This window comes from Ambystoma mexicanum, chromosome 5p (assembly GCF_040938575.1).
Source record: "Ambystoma mexicanum isolate Mex_15411 chromosome 5p, UKY_AmexF1_1, whole genome shotgun sequence".
Lineage (NCBI taxonomy): Eukaryota > Metazoa > Chordata > Amphibia > Caudata > Ambystomatidae > Ambystoma > Ambystoma mexicanum.
The window spans coordinates 954248905-954258281 of record NC_090930.1 but is presented as its reverse complement, the minus strand read 5'-3'; the positions used below and the strand labels follow the sequence as shown (position 1 = coordinate 954258281).

General features: G+C 47.8%; 1 protein-coding gene across 3 annotated transcripts in view; it reads left to right on the top strand.

Moving 5' to 3' along the window:
* The first annotated feature begins 209 nt into the window (after positions 1 to 209).
* The window catches only part of FIGNL1 (fidgetin like 1), a 57389-nt gene continuing 48221 nt past the window's right edge, over positions 210 to 9377 (top strand). The window contains exon 1 of one of the 3 annotated variants that reach the window (XR_011274219.1): positions 210 to 383. The gene's annotated coding sequence lies outside the window, so the exon portion shown is untranslated. Of the gene's footprint in view, positions 384 to 420; positions 669 to 9377 lie in introns of those variants that run through there. The other 2 variants (XM_069613413.1, XM_069613414.1) reach the window with 2 other exon arrangements.

Below are 9377 nucleotides of genomic sequence, written 5' to 3'. Positions count from 1 at the left end.
GGAAGAAAATACTAATTGTATTCGCAGCCAGCCAAGAGCACACGGATTGCAGCTGTTCCTGCAGCCTGAGCCTTGCCCAGACAAGAAACATTCCTGGTATTCAAAAATAAATGCCCACTGCAAGCCAAAGGCATTCAGTGCACTTGCACCGGCAGCCGCAGCCTGAACGCACCGGCAGCCGCTTCCCGAATGCCGATACATCCCGATTCCCAAGCAAGAAAGTGCTCCGGAACCGCTTCATTGCTCCGACGGAAATCACAGGATGACATCACAGACCACGTGATGAAGAGTGGGCGGGCCGTTGCTATGGTCCTTTTCTCGGATGGGAACTAGTCGCTACCAAAGATGTGAGTCGAAAGTGATTGGTGCTTGACAACGCTCCGGTGAGTCCTGTGTTGTTGTTCCTGTCTTTGTATCACAAGCGTGTTTCTTCTTCCTGATTCTTGACCCTACCAACTTTGGACTGCCCGCCTAGTGATTTCTATTTCTCTCTGTCCCCCTCTTTAATTTGCTGCGCTGTCTGATGCCTTTCGCTGCCCCTACCTTTCCTGTTTATTTCTACGTACCTGCAACCTGCCCTTGTTTGATGTTGATATTTGGACTTCCTCCTTCCCCTTGACTGGAACTACTCGTGCTGCATATAGTTGTGTCCTTGTGCGATCCAGGAGGTACCTCGTTTTCTTCTTCTTATTTTTTTCCCGTCCTGATGTCGGTTGTGGTTACTGGACCTTATTTTCTGTTTGGATCTACAGTGGACCTTCCAGCAACCGTTAAATGTAAATCTTGCACCTAGGGAACATTGGTGCGTTGGCGGGGGTGTTCTGTTCTCTCTGCACCCGCTCCTAACTCCCCATGCCTCCAGTACAACCACTAGGGTCTGCGATTATTACAGCACACCCATTTACCTTCGCACCACCTGAAAGGTTCATGGCCGAACCACACCCCTTATTGGCTATTCATAAACCAATACAAGCTTCATTTTCTATGTAGGCCATCTGCCTTTTCTGATGCCTCTGTAAAAGTGGCATTTGTAATGTCTTGTCTGGGAGGGGTTGCAGCAAACAGGGCCAATCCTCATTAGAGCCTAACAATCCTCTTTTGTATGACTTTGACGCCTTGACCACTGCCATGGGACGTATATTTGACATAAGACATAGATGACAGGTTACAGACTTAGAACTCCGTGAGTAAAGACAAGGATGTAGAAGAGACCCATTGGTTGGAAGAAAACAAGTTTTCTACAAAGGGTTAAAAGATTACCTTACCTTAGGGACAGCTGTATGACTGAAAGACAGACTGGGAGGAGGGTGTCCCAGACCCCTGGCCCAACCTCCTACGGGAGTAGTCCCCTCTTCATTAGGCCAGTCTTCAGAAGTTATGGGGGGGGGCCCATTCAGGTAGGGGGGGTATTTGTCTTCCGTTGACTCGGGAGGAAAAAGAACAGTGCATTAGGAACACTTTGTGTCTGTGCTGTGGACAATCCGGTCACTCCTTCATGACTGTACACAGAAACTCAGGCGTAAAAGGGAAAATTCTCAGCTTGGACATGACTTGCAGGTACTTTCGGTTTGATTGGTACACCTGGGAAGTATGTTTCAATTCAGGTTTCTGTTCCTCCTCATGTCAGAATGCTGCAACCAACCTGATAACCATTAGTTGGCTTAGCCTTTCCCTATTATCTACCACACATGACATTGCAGTAGTCTCCTCTCCTATACCTGACTTATGGTGGCCTATACCGGACTGTTATGGTGAATTTGGGGACGTATTTGATAAACAGAAGGCAGTATTGTTGCCACCCTACAGACAATACGATTTTCCCATAGACCTGGTTCGCAGGGCTAAGATACCTTGTGGACGTGTTTATCCCCTCACAGAGTATGTACACTGTCACCTTTTTCGGGAAATTCTTCGTTCAGAGTTCATACATTTTTGTAGCAAAGAAGTGGGGAGAGCTGCATACCTGTTTAGACTACCACGCAGTGAACACTATGACAGTGAAGAACAGGTATCCACTACCGTTGATATTCTTACTCCTGGACCAGGTGCATGCAGCTAATCTTTTTACCAAGTTAGCAGTATGTAGACACCTGTACAATATGTGCACAATGCAAGCCAAAGCTATGCTGCTCCAACCTGTAGGCATTCCACCAGCCTCTTGACACACTGTGTCACTTGACTTTGTGTTGGATTTGCCTCCTTTAGGACACCAACATATGGTTCTAGTGTTGGTAGACTGCTTTGTCAAAACTGGGCATTTTGTATCCAAACAGCCTGTGCCCTAATACACTATTCATGCACAATATCATTTGACTACATGACCTGCCTTCAGTTATGGTTTCGGGCAGAGCTTCCCAGTTCTGAGCTAGGTTCTGCCGCACACTCACACAGTTGTTGTCCATAGACCATTGCCTGTCATCTACCTATTGCCCGCAGATGGACGGACAACCAGAGCGGTTAAATCAGACAATAGACAGTATTTACAGTGGTTCACCCTCCAACACCAATAAGGATGGCCAACGCTACTCCCTTTGGCTGAGTTTACATATCCTAATCGGCTACACCCGTCTACAGGGTTTCCCCATTTGTTTCGTAGCCATCACTTTCATCCACACATGTTAATCTGTACCTATTTGTGCCGACTGTACAGTACCTGCAGCTTTAAGAACAGCTACTCGTCTACATCGAATTCAAGAAATAAATACAGTAATGCTTCACTGATGCACAGGCATACACGAAGAAACAGGATGATAAACATTGTATGCCCGCCCCTTGGTATTCCCTGGGTTTGAAGGTTGCCCGAATATGGGGGTCCTTATACCATACTGAAATCGCTCAACCCAGTGGAGATCAAACTGGCATTGCCTATCACATGGTGCATCCATCCAGTGTTCCATGTGTCATTAGTGAATAAATGTCTTCCTGGAACTAGTCGCCCAGTCCGCCCAGTCCCTGTATTGTTCATGGGGAATGTTGAGTATGAAGTCGAGAACATTAAAGGTATGCGTTTCATCGGATGGTCTCCTCATTTTCCTTATTGACTTAAAAGGATGCAGTCTTGGGGAAAGGACCTGGAAGCCTCTATGCAATCTGCACTCGCCCCGTTTGCGGCAGCGTTTCTTGCTCAGTCTTCCTCCTTTCCCTGTGACCCGGAAGGGACCTGCGCACTACTGTGGTCCCACTGGGGGCTGCCGTGAAGGCTTCCTTATGTCAATACAACTCCCAAGAATAAAATTGTGGGTGCATGCAGGAACCACGTTCATCCCATCTCATCACGTAATGTGTCGGCATACGCAAAGCTACCACAGAGTACTGAAATGATGTAAGACGAAAGGGGTCAATGCTCGGCAATGCGCCGGTAGTCCTGTGTTGTTGCGCCAGCCTTTTGTATACCGAGTTTGTTTCTTCTGCCTGCTTCTTGACCCTGCCTGCATTAGACTTGCTGGACTATCTGATACCTTTTCACTGCGTGACCTGGATTATTATTACGTACCTGAAACCTGCTCTTGTTTGGATTTGGACTTCCTCTTTCCTGGAACTACTTGTGCTGCCCTAATCTGTGTTCTTGTGCCATCCGGGAGGTCCCCTCATTTTGTTTCTTCTTTTTTGTCCTGATGTCTGGTGTGGTTACTGGACCCTCTATGATAGACATTCCAGTTACAGGTAAATCCTGCACCTTTGGGGCGTTTAAGGGGTTGTCCTCTTTCTCTCTATATTTGTGTCCAGCCCCTACCTCCCATCCCTTCCCGAACCCTCCACCTTTTCCTATTGAGGCGGGTGGGGGTACCGTGAGGGCTGGTAGGACTTGCAGATAGAGCATATTTTGGAATATCAGGCGGCTAGAACCATAACAGAATAGCCTCTTGGCAAATAATAAATGGCACAGTAAAAGCACAGAGCACCACAGCCAAGATTCTCTATTAGATGGCTATGGTCGAGCAATCAAGACTTGAGCTCTCAGGAGGTGATGCAGGCTGGTTCTTAAGTACAGTGTAGTCCCCAACCCCCACAAAGGAATGTCCACACACTATGTTAGTGATAACACAGCTCTTTATATGAATAAGGTTCAAGTTATATAAACACACAATAGCATACTTTGTGCTCAGGCAATTCTATAATGATAAATGTACAATTTCTATGTGGTACCACAATTACTCTTTGACTCCATTAAAATGTGCCAACTGCTGACAGTTTCAAATAACATTCAAATCAATATCAAAATGTATCAACAATAGACTTGGGTGGAAAACAAGTTGGTTAAACAATTGGCAAAATACTGGGCCCCTACGCCTAGTCACAGTTCTGTGTGAGGATCCCCCCACCTGGGCAACCTGTAAAAGTATATTGACAAGCCCAGTCCATATATTGTTTAGCAGAATCTTATGTTCTACTACCCCAATATACCTGGTTTAGCAGAGTTCGACAACGGGTCGTCAACGGATCCTTCCTGAGTGAACTCCCTTTAAGGCAGGAGCCACAGATCATCGAGATGCCTTGAAGAAAGGGTGAACAATTTTGTAGAGGAAGCTGCTTTGGTCCTGGCGGTGCTCATCGACGATTGGTCGTGGAAGTCCTGTGAAGATGAAGCGTGCGGTACACCTCGACGACGATAGTTCGTTGCTGAAAAGAGTCAATGAAGAACGTAGGCCCAGCAAGGGCATCGGCTCGTCAGCGTTTGGTGTCAGCGATCAGGACTCGGCCACGGCTGGCTTTCAGATCTTCGGCGTCTTTGAGGACTTCAGGTGGTGGGAAACCCACCGGCGGATTCTCCTCGGTTCGTCGGCGACCTTGACTTTCTCCGGTGGGACCAAGCGGTCGACTGTGAGCAAGGGAGTCCTGGATTCAAATGTCTTGGGCAATGGAGCGTTGCAGCTCCGGTCGACTATGATGATGGTCGTCGATGGCGATGGACTTCAATGTCCGTGCGCTTCGCTTCAGATTCCTCGGTGGTCCCAGTCTCCGGTCGGCAGCCTTTTGAGGACTGTCTTCCAGGGAGCCTTGGTGAAGGTTAGCTGGTGCACGATGTTCCCTCGTAGCTCAGGAAGAGGTCTCCTAGCCAGTTACTCCCTTGGATCAGTTCTTGGAGACACGACAGCTTTTGGATTGCATTGAAGGAAAGCTGCAGCAAAGCCTTCTTCCAGCTGGGCTTCAAGGTTAAGCATCAAGTTTCGACTTCAGCTTCTGAACAATTTCCATCAGTGAGAGGTCCCCAGATATACTGTCTCTCATTCACTCTGCTGAGTCACACTCAGGCAACCAATCATTCAGAAGGGCATTCAGGCAGCCAATCGGGCTCACAGTGCATTCAGGCCATTCACGTCCCTCCAGACACTCATAACAAGGAATGTGTATTGGGACAAGTACCCAGCCATTCAGCACTCCACACTGCATTCATAACTGTTTCGGGCAGAGCTGTCTCAGTCATTGTCACACAGCAGAAACCAGACGCCCATAACATGAAATGTATATTGGTCACACACTCCATTCACCCAGGTCCCACCCCACAAGCGTACCCACAACATACAGTCATGGGGAAGGCCAGTGCTCCAGATAAGATTTTGAGGTCGGAATATTTTATGCATGATTTTTGAAATTAGAGCGTAAATGCAATTTCAAGAGAGTACGTTTTCTCCTCTGCAAGAGAGTAAAACGTATCCAACATTTACACCTAATGCATATGTAAAATCAGACCCGTAGACAAAGAGTTGTAGATCAAAGTTGTCTGGCTTGCCTTTAACCATTTTATTACACTAGCGGAAAATATTCTGCCATAAAGTAAATTGTAAGTACATGCTACATACACAGCGTCATTTTCAAAAGTCTGGGCCTAGAAACTCTGTTAAGAACTATTATAGATTGAGACTAATGTATTTCCTGCAGATGGAGCGTGAGTAAGCAAGTATTACAGTACAGAACTTGCTTACATAGTTTGAAAGAAGTGAAAGCAGTCAACAAAACAGTGCTAGACTACAGTTTAAGAACTATATAACTTCAAAGTCAATTTCTATAACATGTTCTGTGATGCAAAAGAAAAAAATCCTGTTTTAGCCACTTTATTTTTAGTGCTTTAAAACACACACAAAAATAAGTTGTGCAATAAACTCACTTGGATTTGGAGATTTGTGAAAAACCTCCAGCGTGTTGTGTATGATTTTTAAGAACATTTTAAGGAAATCCAAGCAAACTTTACTTTTTAGCATATCAAGCTTTTAAACGTTATTGGTATGAACACATTTTCAAAGGGTGCTTTATTGTGTTGCTCGCTTTAACTGTCAAAGATTTGCAAGGGGGCTCGTGGTCCTTCAGTTGGCAATTCACCATCATGCATTGATTGTTTTTGTATAGCGCCTATACACAATGTGTTTCAAAGCGCTTCAAGGAGGGAGGGAACAAGGGAGAATACAGTTACATTCGTATAGGTATTTGAAACAAATTGGAATGCGAAAAGTAGAACTATCATAATCATTTTTGATAGTGCAAGAATAGTTAGGGGGAGAAAGGGAAGGGAAAATGGAGACAAAATGAGCAGTTGCATTACTACGCCTTACGACAATTGTTGCAGTGCAAGAGTTACAAGAGGAGGGGGAGGGGGGGAAGTGGAGAGAGTGAGTAGGAGAGGAAACAAACAGGAGACTATCAAGAAGGTCAGACAATTCAGAGTAGTCTAGGGAGGGAAGGGGAGGAGGGAAAGGCAGGTCAGACGAGCCGCTATCAGAAGTCGGGGGACAATGATAGTAGTAAGTGCTATGAGAAGGAGAAGTGGCTACAGGACAGGAGGAGGGGGTGAAGGAGAGAGGGGGGAAGGGAGGAGGAGGGGCAGGTGGCTGATAGACAGGCGGCTACGACTTACTATGCCTGACAGCAATTGGAGGAATGCCAACCTATAGCCAGGAGATGGGTAAGAAGAGGAGGGGCTGTGAAAGCAGGTGCTACGAATTACTATGCCTGATGGCAATTGGGGTATAGCCAGAGTGGGCAGTGGAGTAGGGCTGTGAGAAAAGTTAGGGAAGCAGGGGGTTTGGGAAGGGTCACTATCGCAGCACAGGGGGCAAGGGAGTGAGGACTTGGAGGGAGGGGAGGAATGACACAAGGTAACGGGTGGCATGGGGGCACAGACAGTCATGGGGGAGGGGAGGCATGACACACGGTAACGGGGGTAATGGGGGCACACAGTCGCAGGGGGAGGGAGGCATGCCGCACGGTAACGGGGGCATGGCGGCACAGACAGTCACGGGGGCGGGGGCTTGGAGGGGAGGCATGACACGTTAACAGGGGGCAAGGGGGCACATACAGTTGCAGAGGGAGGGGAGGCATGACACAACGGTAACGGGGGCAAGTGGGCACAGACAGTCACGGGTGGGGGGGATGGGCTATGCTTCTGATGACCAAGCAAACGTGTTTCCCAGAATCACAGCCCCCCCTGAGGCGCACAGGCTGCGTCGACAACACTGTGTTGTGGAGTTCATCAGGGACACAGCCTGTGTCTCAGGGGGATTATGACTCTGGTAAATGGGCAGTTGCTTGATCATCCGACCTGAGCAGATAGATTTGCTTCGGAAGAAACCAAATACTTTCAACTGGTTTAAATTGCATATTTTTTAGACCATGCAAGATTAGATCAGATAGCGGGCTGTCAGAGAGAAAATAAAAATGCAATTGAAAAGCACCAGCAGCAGATGGGCGGGATGCTTACCTGGCTGGTGTCTCTGGTGTCACTGTGTTTGTGGCCTCTCGGCTTACTCCGAAAATGAAAAAACGCAGCAGAAGGACACGTGCGTTTTCCCAGAAAGGTCTTTCAGGGCCGAGGCGGTGGGTTGAGCCCTGGATTAGGATACATGTCTCAGAGACTGCAAGGGAAGGGTCTGCTTGCCTCAAGGCAGGATCTTGCTTGCTACAGTGCCATCTAGTGGTGGAAAGTATTTTTTTTTAAATTAATAAACACAGCGTACATGGTATCTGTATTTCCTATAATTACCTGCGTAAATAAGCTCGATACGCACCTTATCTAGAGGGCTGGGGAAGGCTCCAGTGAGTCTGGCTTGGATTTCCCTACAATACCATAGATGGAACTTCCACCCAACAGCCAGTCAGGGGAAGTGACAGTCGGGGCTTCCCAGGACTTTGGGAAAACAAGGTAACAAGTCATAGAAAGCAAGAGGCCACAGGGGCCATCTTGTCTCCTATCGGGAATCAACTGATTCCAATGGCAGGACCTGGGTAGGCCAAAATGGAGGATACTCTGAGAACCTGTCCAATTCAGCATGGAGCTGCCACCAGCCCATACCCTGCTCTGTGGGCCACACACATGTGCCCAAAAACATACACTAGGGGTACAGGGTTGTACCCCCACCCATGGGTGCCATAAGTGTATCCCAAGGGTCTGTTCACCAAACCAAAAGGAGGAAGAGCTGCACTGCAAGGAGTCCCACATGGACTCTTGTGCATAAAATAACACAGAACATACATGAAAAAGGAGTACAGGACAAGGAGGCCCTGTCCCTCCAATGCATTTCCAGCATCACACTGAGCCACTCTCCGCACTGCCAGTCTCCTTTGCCGTCATTCGACAGATGAAGCGAGTGTCACTCCACTTTTGCTTCCACTTTCATCCCCCCTCCGACCCCTTGCTAACCTACACCTCTCCATCTCGAACACCCTTGACATCCTTGTCCCTGTCACAAGGATCTGCCTGAAACCTGCCTCCAAGTCTAACGGCTGGTATGACTCCGATCTAGCATCTCTGAAATGTAAGTGCAGAGTTTCTGAATGGAAGTACCAGACCTCGGGTTCATCCTCTGACAAACAGGCCTGTCGCCTGCTGCAATGGCAAAATCATTTTTCTATCTGCTCCAAGAAGAGCCCCCACATCCAAGCTCGCATCTCTGTAGCCACTAACAAAACTGCTGAACATTAAAATCCGCAGAGAACTCACCAATCTAACTGCAGTCTCCACCTCTCCCCTTCCTTCCCAGGCTCTTTGCACTGCTTTGGCCTCCCATTTCCCTTAAAAAACCCAGGACATCCTGCCCTAGCTCTCCACCACCCCCACATCAACTCCCACTCCTGCACTCTTCCTCCCTACTGCCCATAGTACCTGATGAGGTTTCTGAAGCTGTCCGCTCTATGAAGATCTCATCCAACAAGTGCTCCCCTGCTCTTCTAAAAACATCAAGGACATCTCCTCTCTTGCCCTGGCTCTTGCCGATTTCTGTAACCACTCTTTCGCCACTGGCTCTTTCCCTCTATCCGTCAAGCACTCCCTTGTGCACCCTCTCCTAAAAAAGCCATCTGCTGACCCTTCCTACCTGGTTAACTATCTCCAACCCCCACCCCCTTCCTGGGTAAAAACTTGGAGAAGTTGTTTCTCCCCCAACTGG